We start from the raw sequence: 21,462 nt of genomic DNA on the forward strand, positions 1-21,462 counted from the left end.
TGATTAGAATTGGGTTCAGTAGTAAAGACCCCCATCCCAACAATTTCAAGTACAGAAGCCAGATAGCTGAAGTCAGTATCTCAGAAATGCTAAGAAACTCCTTCTTAGCTTACCTCAAACACAACTCCCCTGCAAACTCTTTCTCCATCAACATACCTTCCCAAGATGAAGAACTCCATGTCTGTGGGACCATGGACAGCTGACAACTAGGGGCTTATAAGAGTCCTTTATCACAAGTCTGTCTTCTCTGCAGACTGGCAGACCCTTAAAGGCGGTGATTATATGGGAAGAGCTGGAAGGAACAGCAAGCACAGTCTTCTTGAGAGGAAGGAAGTCAGATAAACGCCAACTAGTGATCCCCACTCAGAGACACTTTCAGGAAACTCAAATCTCAGTCCTTGCACAGCTGCCCAGGAAAGCATGAAATGATACTCCATGCTATCAAACCCTCAGCTCCTCCATTCTCTCTCTGATAGGCTCCAGGTCCGCAGGCACTGAAACTGGAGTTTTAGGAAACCTGCCTCCTAATTATAATTCTGGGACTTCCCTGGTGGCTCAGTGGTAAAGAGTCCATCTGCCAGTGCAGGAGCCACAGGAGATGCGGGTTGGATCCCTGGATCGCGAAGATCCCCTGGAGAAGGAAATGGCAACCCACTCCACTATTCTTGGAGAATAGTGGAAAATCCCTGGAAAATCCCATGGACAGAGGAGCCTGGTGGGCCACAGTCCATGGGGTTGCAAAAGAGTTGGACACAACTTAGCAACTAAAACAACAACAATCCCGGTTCTGGCTTTTATTTTAAAAAGCTGTAGAATGCTGGCAGACACCCTCGACTTTCTCAGACTCAGTGTCCTCTTCAAAATTAGAGACTTGCATCATTTACTTGTTCTCCAAGATCTGACCTGACTATTATTTTTTGACTCAGGATGTATCTCCATTTTCTCCCCCCACACCTGTGACCAGCGGGATTGCTGGGGAAGACATGTCACAGCCATCTGGAAGTAACCGTGCATAATTGTGCTTGTGGATATGACTGATCCAAGAACACCTGCTGGGAAGGGGCCCTGTGGAACACCCCTGCAAGCCTCAACGTGGATTCTGACTTGAAATGTGTCCCTATCATAGAAAACAGTGTATATTTTCTGCAGTCTCCCCTGCTGGCAATAAAGGAGTGTGTCAGAAGGTCCACCACCACAGAAAGTGGTCAGACCTTCTGGTGTACATGGCAGCCCTGATTCAGACCCATCATCCTGGCCTCATTATAAAGAGCATCTTTTTCACATACTAAAGGGTTCTGTTTGGGACCACAAATACATGGCCATTGTATACCAGAATACAACTTGCAGCTTCCTGCTGTGAAGAGCAGACCATTTATTATCGTGGTGAACTGTGTCAAAGAAAATTTCACTTAGACACTTATTACAATGAAAAGGCAGGCTTTATTCAGTGAAACCACAGCAATGGGGTTTTGTGGTAGGGGAGACAGATTGGGCACAACTCAAATAAACAAAAGTTTACTTTATAGTCAAGGAGTAGGGAGGCAGAGAAGTTCAGGAGACAGAATTACTAAGAGGAAACTTCAGGAATGAGGGGAGATACTGGCTAAACTGAGCCACCTGGGTTGTTGCTGAAGGCTGGTCACAATGATCAGACATCACCTTGAGGGGTTGGGGGGTGAAGGAATTAGGTTAGATAACAAGGGTATCAGTTACTGAGGGTGGGTATTCTGGCTAACCGACGTATGAGGGTTTTTGCTAAAATTGGGCTCTTGAGGACTGCCCAAGAACAGAGCCTAGTTCAAGAAGAGAAGGGATTCTTAATGTAGAGAAAGGACAGAGTTTTAACACATTTGTTGTAAGAAATGAAGGAGAACGATGAGGTGAAGAGACAAAGATGACTCTCAGATTTTAATAGTTACAGGATGTTCAACAAATCCAGGAATCAGATAAAAGAGAACACTGAGTGAACAAATTCAGTTTGGATCACTTTTGAAACTCTGATACGTTTGAGGTGTCCACATGGGTATCCTTACAACTGTCCCCTGCCCAGAACCCCTCTCTCTTTCCTTTTTCCATGGCCAGTGACTGCACCCACTGCTGCCCCACATTTCAAGGCTAACACATACGTGCACACACATGTGCATACGTACACATCTGCTAAGACATCCATTTAAGGCACACGTCAGCTCTTTCTCTCCCCACCTTCCCCAGCAGAGGGCAGTATCAGATTTAAAAACCAGTCATCTCTTAATTTTATTACTATCCTCTCTTATCTAAATCTTGTGCATAACAGGAATACTATTCCAGTGAAGTAAAAGAAAATCCGTATTTCTGGTTTTACTATTAAGAGGTATAGAGTAACAGACTAGAGTTTTTCTGAGGCCTTATGCATCAAAATAATAAAACATCTAGGGAAAAATTAATAGAATGAAAGCTATTGACCGAAAAGGACAGAATATCGCTTGAAAGAAATTAAGGAAGGTCTCAATAAATGGAAACCTATCCCATGATCATGTGTTGGAAGAGTTAATATTATTGAGAAGGAAAAACTGAATTCCAAAATTCCAGCTACCTTTCTTGGCCTGGAAATTGACAGTTCAGTTCAATCAGTTGCTCAGTCTTGTCTGACTCTTTGCAACCCCATGGACTGCAGCACATCAGGGCTCCCTGTCCATCACCAACTCCCAGAGTTTACTCAAACTCATGCCCATTGAGTCGGTGATGCCGTCCAACCATCTCATCCTCTGTTGTCCCCTTCTCCTCCTGCCTTCAATCTTTCTCAGCATCAGGGTCTTTTCAAATGAGTCAGTTCTTCACACCATGTGGCCCAAGTAATGGAGCTTCGGCTTCAGCATCAGTCCTTCCAATGAATATTCAGGACTGGTTTCCTTTAGGATGGACTGGTTGGATCTCCTTGCAGTCCAAGGAACTCTCAGGAGTCTTCTCCAACACCATAGTTCAAAAGCATCAATTTTTCAGCGCTCAACTTTGTTTATAGATCAACTCTCACATCCATACATGACTACTGGAAAAACCAAAGCTTGGACTAGATGGACCTTTGTTGGCAAAGTAATATCTTGGCTTTTTAATAGGCTGTCTAGAAATTGACAGGCTGATGCTAAAATTTATATGGAAATTTAAGGTACTAAAATTAGTCAAAACAGTTTGAGAGAAGAAAACTTTCAGATGACTCACATGTCCCCATTTCAAAACTTGCTGCACAACTACAGAAATCAAGACAGTATTGTGCTGGAAACAGGATAACCACATAAATCAATATAATTTTTATTAATAATAAAATTACTAAAGTCAACATATTAATTAATAAAATTAATGGCATTAATATAATTATATTAATATAATTGAGAGTCATCCCAAATAAATCAATATATTTATTTGGCATTGACTTTAGATAAGAGTGCTGCTGCTGCTAAGTCGCGTCAGTCATGTCCAACTCTGTGCAACCCCATAGACGCCAGCCCACCAGGCTCCTCCCTGGGATTCTCCAAGCAAGAACACTGGAGTGGGTTGCCATTTCCTTCTCCACTTCATGAAAGTGAAAAGTGAAAATAAAGTTGCTCAGTTGTGTCTGACTCTGTGCGACCCCAGAGACTGTAGCCTACCAGGCACCTCAGTCCATGGCATATTCCAGGCAAGAGTACTGGAGTGGGTTACCATTGCCTTCTCCAGATACGAGTGCAAAGGTCATTAAACTAGGAAACAATATTCTTTCTAATGAACGGTGCTAGGAAAACTGGATATCCACGTACAAAAGAATACAGTTTTATCCCTTCCTCATACCATATACAAAAATTCACTCAAATGTATCAGAGAGCTAAGTATAAGATCTGCGATTATGCTTAGAAGAAAACAAAGGTGTACATCTTCATGATGATGGACTAGGCAATGATTTAACTATCACACCAAAAGCACAGGCAGCTAAGAAAACCTAGGTAGGCTGGAATTCTTTGAATGGAAAAAAAAAAAAAGTTTGTGCTTCAAAAAGCGCTCTCAAGAAAGGTAAAGATAACCTCCAAAATGAGAAAACATTTATTAATCATATATCTATGATATATATAAATATTTTAAAAGCTTATATATATATATATTTTGAAAAGCTTACAACTCAACAATAAAAAAGGACAAATAATCCAACTTTAAAGTGAGCAAAAGATCTAAATACACATCTCCAAAGAAGATATGTAAGTGGCCAATAAATGTGGCAGATAGTCAGCATCCTTAATCATTAAAGAAATGAAATGAAAATCCCAGTAAGATGCCGTCTCACATCCACTTGGCTGTAATGAAAATGACAGAGAACAAAAATTCGGGGGCAGCTGGGGAGGAACTGGAGCCTCGTGCATTGCTGGTGGAATGGAAAACGGTACAGCCACTGTGTGAAATGTATGGGCAGTTCTTTGAAAGTTAAAGTGGAATTACCATATAACCTAGCAATTTCCATTGAAAGCATGTGTCCACACCAGAAACCTTCACGTGTGTGTTCAGGCAGCATTATCTGTAATAGTCAAAAAAGTGAAGCAATAACTCATTTCCCTACTGCCCTAGCAGCCTGAGGATTCCTGGATCTGACAGCATCCTGAAAGAGTCCCTTCAGGCTAGACGTGTGTGTTCAGGGATGGACATTTTTGTCAATAGCATTAGTGAACAATTTGGAGTGTTTTCAGGAGAAATGACTGAGCGGATTCTAAGCGGTGATGGCAGCTAAGTTCTGACTGAAGCATATAATTGGGTAAGCCTATGAATACCTCCCACAATAAGAGAGACCCTTTGAAGAAGGCCTTAGGATCCTGCTATTATAAAAGAAAGTCTTGAGCCATGGTTATTTGGACACTGAAAGTTACTATGATCTTATTTATTATTCGAGGCCTGAAGCATCCTAGATATACAAGTTACATCTCCTCCAGGGAGCCCGTACATTCTAAAAGGGAGGGATGGTGTCTAATTCCTTCTTTGCATCTTCTTTCATATAATTAGCTACTGTCACAGGGTAGGAAAGAAGGACAAAGGAATGGAAGGAAGATCCCTTACAGACAGGTATCCCATTCGTGATTAAAAAGAATAATACACATAAACAGAAATGAGACAAAAGGTTTGAGAGGGAGAGTTTATGGTTTTTCTAGTGACTATTCTTTGTATTACTTACATCAAAAAAATCAAGTAGGATAATAACAGAGAAGAAAATGGATGATGAGCCATTAACTAAGGTTCCCTCAAGATGCTTGATGCCTTGCTCAGCTGAGGTGGAGGAAACAAACTGAATCAAATCATTTTCTGTCTCTATCGATTTTGGCAGAAATTCTGGTCTCCACTTCCCTGCCTCTCAACAAATGTACCTAAATATCACATGTGGTCACTACCTGTACTCCGTAATGGAAAATGGAAAGATGATACAAGCCAATGAAAGAAAATAAAGGAATTAAAAATAGAAAGGGTGCAGAAGTGGCACTAACTGTTTCAGAAGCTTAGGACTGATAATGAAGCTACTCATCTCTCAGCACTATGTCCATACTGAAATATTCTAAACCAGCTTGTGTGCATAATTCAGGGGGAAAAAAAGACTAATCTTGTACCCCAGTTCCATTTAACTGAGGTAAAAGAATAATTTTGGAGACAATAGGATGCACTGGAAACGATGATCTCACAGGAAGACCGCCTCATAGAAGCCAGCTTTGAGCTCTAGCTCCCCGAGCAGATGCAGTAAATACACTTCCTGGTCCTGCCTGCAGGCTCCCCTTCATGCCCAACCCTGCCGCGGGCACCAGCCTACTCAGCTGAGGGGTCATCTGGCTCCTGGCGGCAGTGAGTTTTGAGCTAATGGATCAGCATCACTGGACTTTATCTGTGGGTCAACAGCTGTGTCTTGAACATGCCCTGGACCTCCATGTTGCCCAGAGATGTTCTAAAAGGTATTGACATTCATACCAATGCAAATAATTGCATTTTGGAGTAAAAAGCAAAATTCCTGTGAACTTTTAAATGAATGCAGGAGACTTCAAACATTTCTGAGATCCCTTGCCTTGCTTCATAGGAAGGCACTCACGTCCCCTTCTATTAAATCTCTGTCTCATGCAGTCCCTTCTGCTCTGAGGTCCCATGAATGTTGGCATCTCCAGGAACACAAGACACCTTGTCAGGGGCGAAGAACAGGAGGTAACACTGAGATGCAGCCCAGTGAAAGGACACAGTTAAGTTTACTATCAGCAGCTCCTGGAGGAAGATCTGAAATTCATGATTTACCTTGAGGAAGCAAAAAATCATAGATGAGTCAGGAATGCCAATGGAACGCTTTCCTGCTGAATTACCCAAAGAGGGACCGGGTGTCTTGAAGATACAGTTGGTGGAGCTGGAAGACTCTCTAGTGTGTTTCTATGCCAGTTCCTAATCCATATCAACGCAGTCATGACCTTTCACTGCACAAACATTCTCCAGGACCATCCCAGAAACAGCCGTGGGCTGGGGAAGCCAGCATGTCTGATAAGTGAAATTGGCTACAAAGCCTTCCAAGGGATGAAGAGGGAGACAGGAGAGGGCCAGAACATGCCAACTGAGGCTCAGGGATGAAGACTCTGTTACCCCCAAAATAGGAACATAATTTAGAACAACATCATTTGTCATGGTAAATATGCATTGCCTGATGCTTCTCTTCACTTCATACTCTATTTCGAGTTCTCTACCGCATGCTTTAAATATAGGATTTTATTTAATCACCAAGACAAGCAAAGGCACTATTTTCTTCATTTTCAACATAGGAAAATAGTTTCAGGAGTTCATTTTTTCTTTCTTGAACTCAAAAAAAAAAGTGGGGGGGGAGGTGGGCTGTGGAGAAACAGAGAGAGAAAACACAGGTTTGTTTGGCCAAAAGGGTTGTGCTCTTTATACCAACCTATGCTGCCTCTTATTCTTTCTGGAATGTTCCCTGCCTAGGGCTTGAGCAGGAAGGTATGGATGCCAGGATTAGAAATTCTTCAAATGTCTATGGTACATCCCAGAGATGGTGGGAAGAGTTGGATAAATTGGTCTGGAATTTAAGAGATGGGTCTGATCCTGAAATATTATTCATTAGAAACACATCACCTCAGATTTTCATCTCAGTGAACCTTACTTTTTTTTAATTCTCATCACATGAAAAATGTTGGACACTTAGAGAACACCATTTTGTTATCATTTTCTTTGATGAAACAATCGCAGAAAATCAAAAAGCAGATGAACCAACAAGGACCTGCTGTACAACACAGGCAACTCTGCTCAGGGCTATGTGGCAGCCTGGATGGGAGGGGAGTTTGGGGGAGAATGGATACAAGTATATGTATGGCTGAGTACCTTTGAAAACATCAAAACATGGTTAATCAGCTATACTCTATTGCAAAATAAAAAGTTAAAAAAAATAAACTCTGCATTCTTGTATGACCAGAGCATCTACTCTGCTCCCATTGTGATCAAACCTTCATTACTGCAGGGAGAAAGGTGGGCCAATCACAGTGAGGCTCTGGCCTGGAAATGTGGGGTGCCGCCCACTAGGGCCAGACAAAATGCAGAGTTTGGGGGAGGGAGGCACAAGGGAGGTGCAAGTGATTCAGATCTCTGTCCTCAGTCGCCTCATCTGCCAGATTAGGCAGCCCCTCTTGAATATCTACAGGATCCTGCCCAACTCTCCTTTCTGGCCTTCTGATAGATTCCACACATTCAACCAGGGGGAGCCCCATAGCTAAGTTTCTTTCCTCATCGGTCTGTGCTGGGGACCACGAGGTGACCCCCTTCCCACTATGGGCAACCAGGTGATCTGCTGCGTGGCCCTTTGTCTCTTTGGAGCAGGTGAGTCCCGGGTTCGAAGAGCAGATTCCCACCCTAAAGACGCTGAGCTCCAGAGCTAAGCCTTTCCCTCATGGCAGCAGCATTGGCTGCCCTCTTGGGCCATGTTTCCTGAGCCACTCCCTTCATAACTCCATAGGCGCCGTGGCTGGGGAGGTCACTCAGACCCCTAAATACCTGCTCAAAAAGGAAGGTGGAGCTGTGACCCTGGAATGTGAACAGGACTTTGATTACGACTCAGGACCCAGGTCTAGGACTGAGGCGGATCTTCTTCTCGCCAGTTGTAAAGGATGTTCAGGAAGAAGACATAGCTAAAGGCTACAGCGCTTCTCATGAAAAGAAGCCATTCTTTCCTCTTACTGTGACATCAGCACAAAAGAACCAGACGGCTCTGTATCTCTGTGCTGCTATCTCTGCCTCCCCACCAGGTGGCGGGGCTTTTCTGTGTTCAGTACCCTGGGCGGTCGGCTTCTTCCTCCTGAACCAGGCACCCAAAGCAGCTGCTGCAGCAACACAAGTTGTGGAATGACACAATCACAATTCAGCATCCACAGGTTGATTCTTAAAAATCACACCTATCTACATTAGGGGGCTTCCCAGGTGGCACAGCAGTAAAGAATCTGCCTGCCAACGCAAGAAATGCAAAAGATGTGGGTTCAATCCCTGGGTCAGGAAGATCCCCTAACGAAGGAAATAGCAACCCACTCCAGTATTCTTGCCTGGACAATCCCATGGACAGAAGAGCCTGGTGGGCTACAGTCCATGGGGTTGCAAAGAGCTAGATATGACTTAAAACAATTACTGAAAGGATACAGGTTTCCTCCCTTCCAGTGAAAGAATTTATGACAAAAAAAGCAGATGAGCTTCACTTGATTTTAAAACATCCACTGTAAAACTATCAAACTCTTTATTATTTCAGGGTGGTCCTAGTACGAAAAAGAACTCTTTGTGAAATTTCATAATGCCCCATTCCCACGGCCAAGTTGTAAGAAAGTGACTGCATGAAAGTCAAAAAAGTTAAAGTATCACTCGATGTTTTCTTAGTGTTAAGAAGCCATTGCATCAATTACCTTGGAAGAACAATTTCTAGAAAAATACAATCAAATAATATTTCTTGGACACCATACACATAGTTTCTGAATTTAAAAATATACTAGAAAAACTAATGAGTAAATTAGACAAGTCAGAAAACCAGTTTAATTGTATAAAAACCTAAATAGTCCAGAATTCTGAGGAAATAGAAAGGGATATGTGAGAAAAGCCTACTGTCACGGCAGCTCTATGCATGGTGACCTCAAACTGGAAAACACCCAAATGACCATCAGCAATACGGTGAACAAATAGCTACCCTTAGTAATGGAATAAAATCTAGCAGAAAAGCACATGTTATTTGTGAAATCATGGATGGATCTCATAAATGTATGGATCTCTTCTTGAAAAAGAAGCCAGAGCACAGACTGTACAAAGTTAAGGTAGCGGCTACATTCTGAGGGTATTTTTAATTTATTTGTAGAGAAGCATGAGGGAGGCTTCTGGGTTATGAAAATGTTCTGTATCTTGATCTGGGTCGTAGTTATATAGATGTACGCATTTGTGAAATTTCACTATGCTGTACACTCAAGATTTGTGTACTCTATTATATGTGGATTTTATATCTCACTTTAAAAGCTTAGAAAAACAAGAGTAACAACAACCACCTTAAAATGTAGTGACTTAAACACATATTATCTCTCATTGTTCTGGGGGCTGAGTGGGCCTGGCTGGGCAGTCCCCATCTGGGGCCGCTCATGCGGTCACGGTCAGATAGTCCCCGAGGCGGAAGACACCTGAGGCTCCAGTCGCCTGCACATCCAAGACAGCGTCTTTTCACACAAGGCTGATCCCTGCCCCGGGGTGCCCGGGACGGCTGTGGACCAGCCTAGCATGTCTGTCTTTCTACCCTCAGCCCCTCAATGTGGCTAGGTGGGTTTCCTTGCAGAATGGTGGCCTCAGGGTAGTGAAAATGATTATCGAGTGGCTGGCTTCCCCTAGAGTGAGCATTCAAGAGACCCTGGAGGGATCTATAAGGTTACTTGTGACCCAGATTCAAAACTCATAGCATCACTTCTACCACATTCAGAGTATAATAAAGAGATGTGTGTTTATATAATACATAGATATGTTTAGTATTCAGTCCATCATATGAGGGGACGGGCATAAGATACTCATGAAATGAATACTTCATCGAGAAGATGAGGAAGTGTCTTTTTCACTGTGAAGAAGCATTGAGCTTCCAGCCTAGTAGTCCTTATGTTCACCTATAGTTCTAGTGATTAATAAGCATGAGTTCTCTTGATTACTTTGAGGATACATTACAAAAGTAAAGAATTAACAATGTCATTTACTACACAAATATAGCCATTTCCTTACATAAGGCTAAGAAACTAGTATCACTTCAGTGATCTAGGCCTCAGTTTCTGTCCTATAAAACTGAGAGTTGGGTTAGAACATCTCTGAGGTTCCTTCCAGGAATGTTTGAATGGTTCTTTTATGGAAAAGGGCTTCCCTGATGCCTCAGACAGTAAAGAATCTGCCTGCAATACAGGAGACCCAGGTTCACTCCTTGGGTTGGGAAGATCCCCTGGGGAAGGGCATGGCTATCTACTCCAGTATTCTTGCCTGGAGAATCCTATGGACTGACGGGCTACAGTTCATGGGGTCACAAAGAACTGGACATGACTGAACGACTTTCCTGTTGACCCTTCTGCACCCGCACAGCCACCGCTCCTTGGACGTGGGGTTGCTCCTCTCGGCCGCTGCCCCTGACCTCTGGGTGGACAGGAGTTTAGAGCTCTGAAAATCCCTGTCTTGCCCAGAAGTTGCATTTGACACTTCTGAATGGGGTCATGGCAGAAGGATGGGAATAGCTTGCACCACCCTAGCCCCAGGGAGTACCCATTCTGACAGGAGTCGAGAAGTGAGGTGAGTGTCCCTTGGTTCCGAACCATGGGTCAGATCTGAGCAGGCCCCAGGGCCCTGAGAGACTGAGAGTCCTGGAGGAGAGCAAGGCTCAGAGTCGCTTCCAATAGATGGGAAAGACTAGAGATCTCTTCAAGAAAATTAGAGATACCAAGGGAATATTTCATTCAAAGGTGGGCTCAATAAAGGACAGAATGGTATGGACCTAACAGAAGCAGAAGATATTAAGAAGAGGTGGCAAGAATACACAGAAGAACTATATAAAAAAGATCTGCAAGACCCAGATAATCACGATGGTGTGATCACTCACCTAGAGACAGACATCCTGGAATGTGAAGTCAAGTGGGCCTTAGAAAGCATCACTACGAACAAAGCTAGTGGAGGTGACGGAATTCCAGTTGAGCTATTTCAAATCCTGAAAGATGATGCTGTGAAAGTGCTGCGCTCAATATGCCAGCAAATTTGGAAAACTCAGCAGTGGTCACAGGACTGGAAAAGGTCAGTTTTCATTCCAATCCCAAAGAAAGGCAATGCCAAAGAATGCTCAAACTATCACACAATTGCACTCATCTCACATGCTAGTAAAGCAATGCTCAAAATTCTCCAGGCCAGGCTTCAGCAATATGTGAACCGTGAACTTCCAGATGTTCAAGCTGGTTTTAGAAAAGGCAGAGGAACCAGAGATCAAATTGCCAACATCCACTGGATCATGGAAAAAGCAAGAGAGTTCCAGAGAAACATCTACTTCTGCTTTATTGACTATGCCAAAGCCTTTGACTGTGTGGATCACAATAAACTGTGGAAAATTCTCAAAGAGATGGGAATAACAGACCACCTGACCTGCCTCTTGAAAAACCTATATGCAGGTCAGGAAGCAATAGTTAGAACTGGGCATGGAACAACAGACTGGTTCCAAATAGGAAAAGGAGTACATCAAGTCTGTATATTGTCACCCTGCTTATTTAACTTCTATGCAGAGTACATCATGAGAAACGCTGGACTGGAAGAAGCACAACCTGGAATCAAGATTGCTGGGAGAAATATCAATAACCTCAGATATGCAGATGACACCACCCTTATGGCAGAAAGTGAAGAGGAACTAAAAAGCCTCTTGATGAAAGTGAAAGAGGAGAGTGAAAGAGTTGGCTTAAAGCTCAACATTCAGAAAACGAAGATCATGGCATCCTGTCCCATCACTTCATGGGAAATAGATGGGAAAATAGTGGAAACAATATCAGACTTTATTTTGGGGGCTCCAAAATCACTGCAGCTGGTGATTGCAGCCATGAAATTAAAAGACGCTTACTCCTTGGAAGGAAAGTTATGACCAACATAGATAGTATATTCAAAAGCAGAGACATTACTTTGCCAACAAAGGTCCATCTAGTTGAGGCTATGGTTTTTCCTGTGGTCATGTATGGATGTGAGAGTTGGACTGTGAAGACGGCTGAGCACCAAAGAATTGATGCTTTTGAACTGTGGTGTTGGAGAAGACTCTTGAGAGTCCCTTGGACTGCAAGGAGATAGTCTTTTGAAGGAATGATGCTAAAGCAGAAACTCCAGTACTTTGACAGCCTCATGCGAACAGTTGTCTCATTGGAAAAGACTGATGCTGGGAGGGATTGGGGGCAGGAGGAGAAGGGGACAACAGAGGATGAGATGGCTGGATGGCATCACTGACTCAATGGACGTGAGTTTGAGTGAACTCCGGGAGTTGGTGATGTACAGGGAGGCCTGCCGTGCTGCGATTCATGGGGTCGCAAGGAGTCGGACACGACTGAGCGACTGAACTGACTGACTGACTTGACTGACTGACTGAGCGACTTTCACCTGATTGAAAGAGGGGTGCATCCTGCGTCAGTGGCAATGATGACCACCAGGGGGCAGATTAGAGCATCCTTAAAATTATGCAGACAGTCAGCCCTCCTTCTAGGGTTGCAGAAAGAAAGGGCAAGGTCATATCTTTCTTCTGAGAGGTGTGGTGTGAGGCCAGCTCCTGAAGATGCTGGTGCTTCTGCTGCTTCTGGGCCCGAGTACGAGCCTTATTAGCTAAGTAGCTTGGTCGAGTGTGTGTGTGTGTTGGCATGAGTGAAGTGATAGTCAGGGATTGTGGACTTTTATAATTTTTGAAGTTTTTCTGGCTGCTTGGTTTGTGGGATCTTAGTTCCCCCACCAGGCATTGAACCTGGTCCCTGGCAGTGAGGACACTGAATCCTAACCACTGGACCACCAGGGAGTTCCTTAAGATTGTGGATTTTTTTACACTGAACAAAATGAGAGGGGACATTCCGTCCTATTTGGAGGTGTAAAGGGTAAGGTGAAGAGTCCCCAGTCAGGAGAGACGGGGGATGATAAGCCTAAGAATTCGGACAGGATGATTTCACAAAACAAACAAGATTCCCTTGGAGCCGGGAGAAAGGAGAGCGAGTGAGCAAGGCTGTGGTTTTCTGCCTGTGGTCATGTCTTCCTGTCCTGCTGGGCTCTCATCTCCTTGACCTCTGTCTCAGCAGGCTCTGGGCTTGGCGCTGTCGTCTCTCAGCAGCCCCGCAGGGCTGTCAGCAAGATTGGAGCCTCTGTGACCATCGAGTGCCGTGCAGTAGACTTTCAAGCCACAACTGTGTTCTGGTACCGTCAGTTCCCGAAACGCGGCCTCGTGCTGATGGCAACTTCTAATGCGGGCACTAATGCCACATACGAACAAGGTTATAACAAGGACAAGCTTCCCATCAGTCAGCCAAACCTAACATTTTCATCTCTGATGGTGACGAGTGTGGATCCTGCAGACAGCAGCCTCTACTTCTGCGGTGCTAGAGACACAGCGCTGGGCAGAGATCAGAGACCCAGACAAGAATCTTGGTAGCAGCCCCCTTCCCCACCCCACTGAACCATGGGGCCCCGTGGAAGGAGGTGTGGAGAGAGAAAAGCCACAGCCTCTCCGACTGAGTCATCTGTGGCTGTGTGTGTGTAGAGAGAGAAAGAGAGAGAAAATATCTGAGTACAGAGTGGGGAGAAGGTATGGTGTTTGAGAACTAGCCATATGGGGATGCAGCTAGGCCTATAAATGGCCAACCAACCTGGAAAGTTCCCTGGGCTGAAAATTATAAAATCTGGATTTTTTTTTTTTCTGATTCTCCCATATGCTAATCATAGTTCTTAGATAAATTGACACATAATCCTATAGGTAGATTCCCAAATGCTTCTATAAGGCAATGAATACTTCTATAATGGGCTTCCCTGGTGGCTCAGACAGTAAGGAATCCATCTGCAATGTAGGAGATGGGAATTTGATCGATTCCTGGGTTGAGAAGTTCCCCTGGAGAAGGGAATGGCAACCCAATCCAGTATCTTGCCTGGAAAAATCCATGGACAGAGAAGCCTGGCAGGGATCCATGGGATCACAAAGAGTCAGACATGACTAAGTGACTAACACTTTTATAATAAACACTGGAGTTTTTCCCTCCAGGAAAATTCAGCACTGTCTTGTCACCATCCTAGACTCTCAAGACAAATGGAATCATTAGGCAGCCAAGTAGAGATGTTCACTCATGAAAGAATTCAGGGATGTGCTTTATACAGTATTGAGGTTGATGAAAGAACAGAGCATGACTGGACGGGGCAACCCTCTATCCCCAAGTACAGAGCATGCACAGAACCTTCACAAAGGGATCAGGGGAGGAGAAGACAGAGAGGATAAATAAGAAAGACTTCAGACAACGAGGCTTGTCTGCAAAACTAGAAAGTTCTGTCGGAAGCCACAAGATAGTAAGTGAAGCACTGAGTTTAAACCCCCAGAAAAATCCTTTTCTAGGAAAAAGAAAAATCACACATTGACTGTAAATCTTGTATAGCCCAGTAAAAATAAGCAGAAGATATTAACATACACTTTGGAGAAGAAACATCTGTAATCAATAAACATTGATTTCCTGGTGATCAAGAAACATGGAGAAAGATGCAATTATATGGAAATTGATATCCATTTGATCAGCAAAATATAAAAAGCCTAGAAATAAAGACTATTAGAGCGAGTCTTTCAAATTGTGGTGCTGAAGAAGACTCTTGAGAGTCCCTTGGGCTGCAAGAAGATCCAACCAGTCCATCCTAAAGGAAATCAGTCCTGAATATTCACTGGAAGGACTGATGCTGAAGCTGAAGTTCCGATATTTTGACCACCTGGGGTGAAGAGCTGACTCGTTGGAAAGACCCTTATGCTGGGAAAGAGTGAGACCAAGAGGAGAAGGGAGCAACAGAAGATGAGATGGGTGGATGGCACCAGCGACTCTGGACCCAGGTTTAAGCAAACTCAGCGAGATAGTGATAGACAGGGAAGCCTGGTGTGCTGCAGTCCATGGGGTCACGAAAGAGTCTTGGACACGACTTAGCGACTAAACAACAACAACCCGCATGTGAGATCAAAAAGGAGAGACAATAAAACAAACTACCGGAGGGATATTGAAGCTAGGACGATGATGGTGGCAATGCTAGAAATACAGGGAAATGAGAGTTTTAAAGCATAACTAGGAAATAAAATCAGAGGCCTGGGTAACTGATTCATCGCAAGAGGCAACAGATGGAGAGAAAGGTTTTGACTGCAAGTCAGATGAATCAGGAGGACCAAGTGGGGAGAAGATCATGATTTTCTTGACACTGGGGATGCCTCTGAGACAGAAATCTCACAAGAAGTATGCAGAAAGCAGTGGTACATAGGAGCCAGAGGCTCAAAAAATGGACCTGGGTGAAGGTAAAAATTGGGGGCAATTTCCATAATTGGAAGAATGAAAGTGCCTTCTTGATCCCTTGATGACAGAATATACAAAGAAAAGATCGAAGAACTGAGGACAGAGTTCAGAGGCGCCCACTCACCTTGAATGTGGCCCTAAGAGATTAAATTTAATTAACTGATCAATAACACCAATCAGTACTGGATTAGTGACTGTGTGACTAAGTACTAGTGATAAATCTCTGCAGTACTCCCGCAGGTCACCACACGGATGGCTGCAGGTTCCCATCCTGATGATTCTCGGGGTGTCTGGCTGCCACTGTGCAGCGTAGAGAAACTCCCCACTCGCCCCACAGGAGGTGAAGACCGACTGAGACCAGAGGGCCTGTGAGAAGTGTGCCCCTCTGACCGTCTAGTCAAGCAGTCAGTCAGAGTTACCAGGGCTTCCCTTTGGCAAAGAATCCTCCTGCAGTGCAGGGAACTCCGGTTCAACTCCTGGATCAGGACGATCCACTGGAGAAGGGATAGGCTACCCACTCCAGTATTCTTGGGCTTCCCTAGTGGCTCAGCTGGTAAAGAATCTGCCTGCGACCCGGGAGGCCTGGGTTCGGTCCCTTGGTTGGGAAGATCCCCTGGAGAAGGGAAAGGCCACCCATTCCAGTACTCTGGCTTGAAGCATCTCGTGGACTGGCGCAGAGTCGGACACGACTGAGAGACTTTCACTTGACCACTAGGGGGTGATGTGGGTCTTCCTGTAAAACACTTCAGCGCGTAGAGAGCAGCACCAACCTTCCTTCATTTGGGAAGTTGTCTGATACTTCTGGAAACTCAGGTGAGATCTTTTAGGTAGCGGTTGTGAAACCATGAGTAAGGGTTAATGAAATCCATTGCACCTGCCTTCACTAATCAAGGTCGTTTTAAGACTTTCTTGGCTTCCAAGTGGCATGTATCCCGAATAAGATGTTTGCCTGAGTTATTTTCCAGGAAACTGCCGGTAGTTTAGCAAAGCCCAGAGTCAGCTGTGTCTAGTTTGAGCTGAACTGGTTGAGACTGGTTAGAACCAGCAACACTCCTCCTGGGGTGGTACAAGTGTCTGCCTGGGGACCTTTTGACCTCAGAGGATCCAAGACTCCATTCTCAGGTTTTGCTGAGCACTTCTGTGGTGAACGGGCAGAGGCTATAGCTCAGTTACCCCAGCAGAGAAGGACAACACATGCACGTTTTTCCAGTCACCCTCCCCCAAGCTTCCCAAGCGCCCCAGGCTCCCCATGTGCTCGTGCTCAGTAGCTAACTCATGTCCCACACTTTGCGACCCCATGCATGTAGCCTGCCAGGCTCCTCTGCTCATGGGATTCTCCGGGCAAGAATACTGCAGTGGGTTGCCATTTCCTTCTGCAGGGGATCATCCCAACCCAGGGATTGAACCTGCATCCCTTGCATTGGCAGGGCGGATTTCTTTACCACTGAGCCACCAGGGAAGCCCATATCTCAGACCATCAGGTCATGCTTCTTTCATGACCCTGTAAGTACCCTGTGCCCCTTGCCTTTGCGGAGGCGGATCTGAGGGCTTGTTTTCTCTGGTGGCTCAGTGGTAAAGAACCCACAGGCCAATGCAGTTGACATGGATTCGATCCCTGTGTCGGGAAGATCCCCTGGAGAAGGAAACGACAACCCACTCTAGTATTCTTGCCGGGAGAATCCCATGGACAGAAGAGCCTGGAGGGCTACAGTTCATGGGTCACAGAGTCAGCCCAAGGGGGTAGGGGGGTGGGGGACGCTCTTGCTTGGCTGGCTTGAGAAGAAGCCCTTACTTTGCTGCAAACATCAGAGTCTCAGCAGTTTGGCTCCTTGTACTCAGGGCAAAATGAACCCGGTAACATTTGGGAGAATGATTTGCAGCTATCCTGGGATGGCGATAGGTCTTGAAAATAGCAGGACCTAATTTTACACTTCCTAATCCCCAGAGCATGTATCACAGTATACAGTTCCTGTAGTTGTTCTGGTCATACGTAATTGATAAGTAAGTCAATGAAGGTCATCACTATTTCTGTTTCACGTTGCGTTGAATTTCCAGCCTGGTAAAATAAGAAAAAGGCATGAAAATGAAAAAAGAAGGGGGAAAGAGTGATTACAGACAGATGACAAGTTTAGAAGGCCCAAAGGAATCTAAAGAAGCATTGCATTATTTATAATAACATTTAATAAGTTAATGAAAATTCACATAAGGTCAGTTTATTCCCATATGCTAGCAATAGATTTTTAAAGAGAGATCATTTAGTAACAGAAAATACAAAAGATAATACACCTAGATGTATACAAAGATAAACAATTCAAGAAATTTATTAAATTTTAGAGGAAGGCATTTTAAAATCTGAAATAACTGAAGTTACATGCCATGATCATGAATGAGTTAAACCAGTACTAAAAGTATTCCAATTTCAGCACTATCATCTATGTATTCTCTATAGCAAACAAAGTCACAAAAGGAATTTCAAGAAATTTGACAAAAGCAGTCAAAATTTAAGTGGAAAAAAGAGGAAAGAATACTCAAGATAATACTAAAGAACTACAAAGTGATGTGAATTTGCAATCTAATCATCAAATTATGTTATAATTTTGTATAACTAAGTGGACAAATGGAAAATCATAAATTTAAAATACCACTATTCATATATAGGCACTTAATATATGGTAAAGCCACCACTGCAGGTATGTAGGGGAGTAATGCAATATACAAGTTCTTCTGGGACAAGTAGTTCTCCACAGGAAGAAAAATTAAACTCTTTCTCACAACATAAGCAAAAAAAAATTTTTTTTAAAGGATTAAACGCTTAAATGCAACATTTAAACTATTAACTATTTGGTAAATGTTATAGGAATATATTTTTATGAACTTGAGCTATGGAAACATTGCTTATAAAGAATTAAAGAATTCATACCTTCCCCCCAAAAAGAATGATAGACTACTAAATAAGAAATAACAACAAAAAATTTATGAAGAGTTAAAACACAAGTCACAAATTGAAAAGATATTAGCATACATGTAAATGACAAAGTTTAGTATCTGAGATATATGAAGAACTGTTATAAATAACTGATAGTTAATCTACCAAAAATATGAGAAAAGAGCAATGTACAGAAAAACTAGTGGCCTATAAATGTATTAATTCAGAATATCAATCTCCTTAGTAGTCATAAAAATGCAAGCTAAAGCTATGGTGAGATGCCACTTTAACCTAATAGACTGACGAAAGTAAACACCAATTGAGTGCTCGATGAGGAACATTTGAAGATGGTTCATAAACTGCTGTGGGACTATTTATTTGCTTAATTAATTTGGAAACCATTTTGTCTTGCTATGTAAAATAGACATGGTGACCCTAAGGCTCAATTTTTACAATCCCAGGTATAGAGAAACTTTATACCTAAGTACGTAAAGAACTGTGTAAGAATGCAGTCCTATTTGTAGTAGCATTAAAATCTGGGTGAAAAAAAAAAACAACTGGGGTGCATGAGGTTAAATGGATAATAGATTCTGACAAACTAATAAATGGAATCCTACATATTAGTGAAACTGATTTATCTAAAACTACATGAGACAACATGATTTAATATCTTAGGCCTATGTTGAATGAAAAAACAGTATGGCCAAGAAAAAGAACTCCCACAAAAAAATTTTAAAAACATACAACACTGATTAATACAAAATTTGCAGATTCTTACATAAATGAGGAAAACTGAAATGAAAAGCAAGTGAATAAAAATATGAACTTCAGGAGTGTAGTTACATGGACGTGGTAGAAAAACAACAATAAAGTCTATAAAAATAACACAGGGGCTTAAAAATTCTTAGTGCTAATCTAACTCCTAAGCTGATTGAGTCAAACAAAAGGATTCAGTTTATTTTTTCCCTAAATGCAATGCATATTCATCATAAATATTATTTTGCATAAGTTCAACATTTAACTTTTTAATTTAAAGAGGAAGATCTTTTTATGTGCAGTGGAAACTATGATTGATAACAGCAAGCTGTTCAGTGTCTGAGAGGGAAGGGAGAAGGCAAATCTACAAGTTAAAAAAGGAAATAAATTGTTAATATGTAAATAAGTTGTATTTTTAAAGAAATAGTGAAAGAGCAGAATCAGGAAAAAGAAAATTAAAGCAGCTTGAAATCCACACTAGTTGTTTAACCGGCTTTCTCTGCCCTCCCAGGCTGTGCAACAATAGTCTCATTTTCCGTATAATGACCACGGAAAGTAATCACGTCACAAGGAGGTGCTGAAGGGGGATGAGGAGCCTTAGAGAAAAAGTCCCTGCCCTGCTCTCTCCCTGAGCCAGCCATGTGCTTCAGCCTTCTGTGCTATGTGGCCTTTTTTTTTTTCTTCTGGGGAGCAGGTGAGGTGAATTTATTGGATTCCAGTTTCAGGACTTTCTCCTGTGGCTGCAAAATCAGGGTTTCTCCTGGGCTTTCACTGCACTTTCTCTCTCTTTCTTTACAGGCTCCATGGACACTGAGGTCACCCAGAGTCCCAGTCATCTGGTCAAAGGAAAAGGCCAGAAAGCAAAGATGGATTGTGTCCCCATAAAAGGACACTCTTATGTTTACTGGTATCGCAAGAAGCCAGAAGGAGCATTTGAGTTTTTGGTTTACTTACAGAATCAAGATGTTGTGGAAGATACAGCCATGTTCAAACAGCAATTTTCAGCTGACTGCCCCCAAAACTCACCCTGCAGCCTGGAAATCAAGTCCACCAAGGCAGCGGACTCAGCTCTGTATTTCTGTGCCAGCAGCCAGTCCACAGTGCTGCACGTCAGCTCTTCTTAGAGCACAAACTCACCATGGACCCAGCTCAGGAAATCAGTGGTGTCATAGGAGGGTAGGAACTAACAGAAACCCACCTTGAGAGAGCATACACCAGAAGGAAAAATCTGTAAATGGCAACACAGGATGAGCAGAAGGGGAGGTGGAAAACAGCTGGTGGGAACACAAACCCAAGGACGGGGCAGGAAGCTGTAAGGGGTCTCAGATTCCCCAGTTGGCAGGGTATCTGGCAAAGGAGAGACACAGGATGTAACCTTGATGGATTAATAACAATCTTATTAAAACATGTAGTTCTGTGTTTTTCATCTGATAAAGCTGTGCCTTCAGGAATAGGGATGACCAGCAGGTCATCTGTCTTCCCTGGGCACCCTGATCTCCTGGCTCTGCACATTCATTGATCCAGACCCAGAGACACCTCAGGGTTCATCGCCGCTTCTCTCAGCTGCCCCTGCCAGAGAAAGGGAGCAAGAAACTCAGCAGCTCACTTTGTCCAGATTCCTGCAATCATGCAACTTTTAAAAGCATCTTTGAGGCATAACATACCCACAACAAAATACACCCATTTTAGGCACATACTGATGTATTTTGACAAGCTTTTACACCCATGTAACCAGCATGACAATCAAGACACAGAACATTTCTGCTGTCCCAAAACATCCCCCATGGCATTTTACTGAGGTCCTTTTAACTTCTCTCACTATTGCTTTGTATATTTTTCTTTATCAATCACGTTCTGCACATATTTTGTTGAATTTTTCTTAGTGTTCCCTGAAATTATTTTAAGAGATATATTATGAATGCACTTTTTAATATTCATAAGGAATTTATTTATTAAAATATTTTCTGTGAAGACTTTATATTTTCCTACTTTGATTTACTCTTTACATTTCTCAGTTGATGTCTCAACCTCAGTATAGAGGTTTATAGAAAAGGAACTTTTCCAGAAGTTAGTGTTTACCGACAACCAAAACTGAGATCACAAAAGTAGCTTCATTTTCTGTGTGCCCAACTGTTAGTACTGCTCTGCTTAAAAGAGACTAAATCAAACATATTGTTAAAGTTAAGAAGAAATATATTTTGCTTATGAAAATAACCTAGTGAGTTAAGAATAATTAAGGAGAATATTTGACAAAGC

The 21,462-nt window shown here is 43.0% G+C and overlaps 1 pseudogene and 1 gene segment (V, D, J or C); both read left to right on the forward strand.

The window, feature by feature from the left end:
* Positions 1-21,462, forward strand: part of LOC138080030 (T cell receptor beta constant 1-like) — a 182,497-nt gene that overhangs the window by 74,044 nt on the left and 86,991 nt on the right.
* Positions 12,791-21,462, forward strand: part of LOC138080173 (uncharacterized) — a 76,362-nt pseudogene continuing 67,690 nt past the window's right edge.

The sequence above is a fragment of the Capricornis sumatraensis genome, chromosome 5 (assembly GCF_032405125.1).
Source record: "Capricornis sumatraensis isolate serow.1 chromosome 5, serow.2, whole genome shotgun sequence".
In the NCBI taxonomy this organism is placed as follows: Eukaryota; Metazoa; Chordata; class Mammalia; order Artiodactyla; family Bovidae; genus Capricornis; species Capricornis sumatraensis.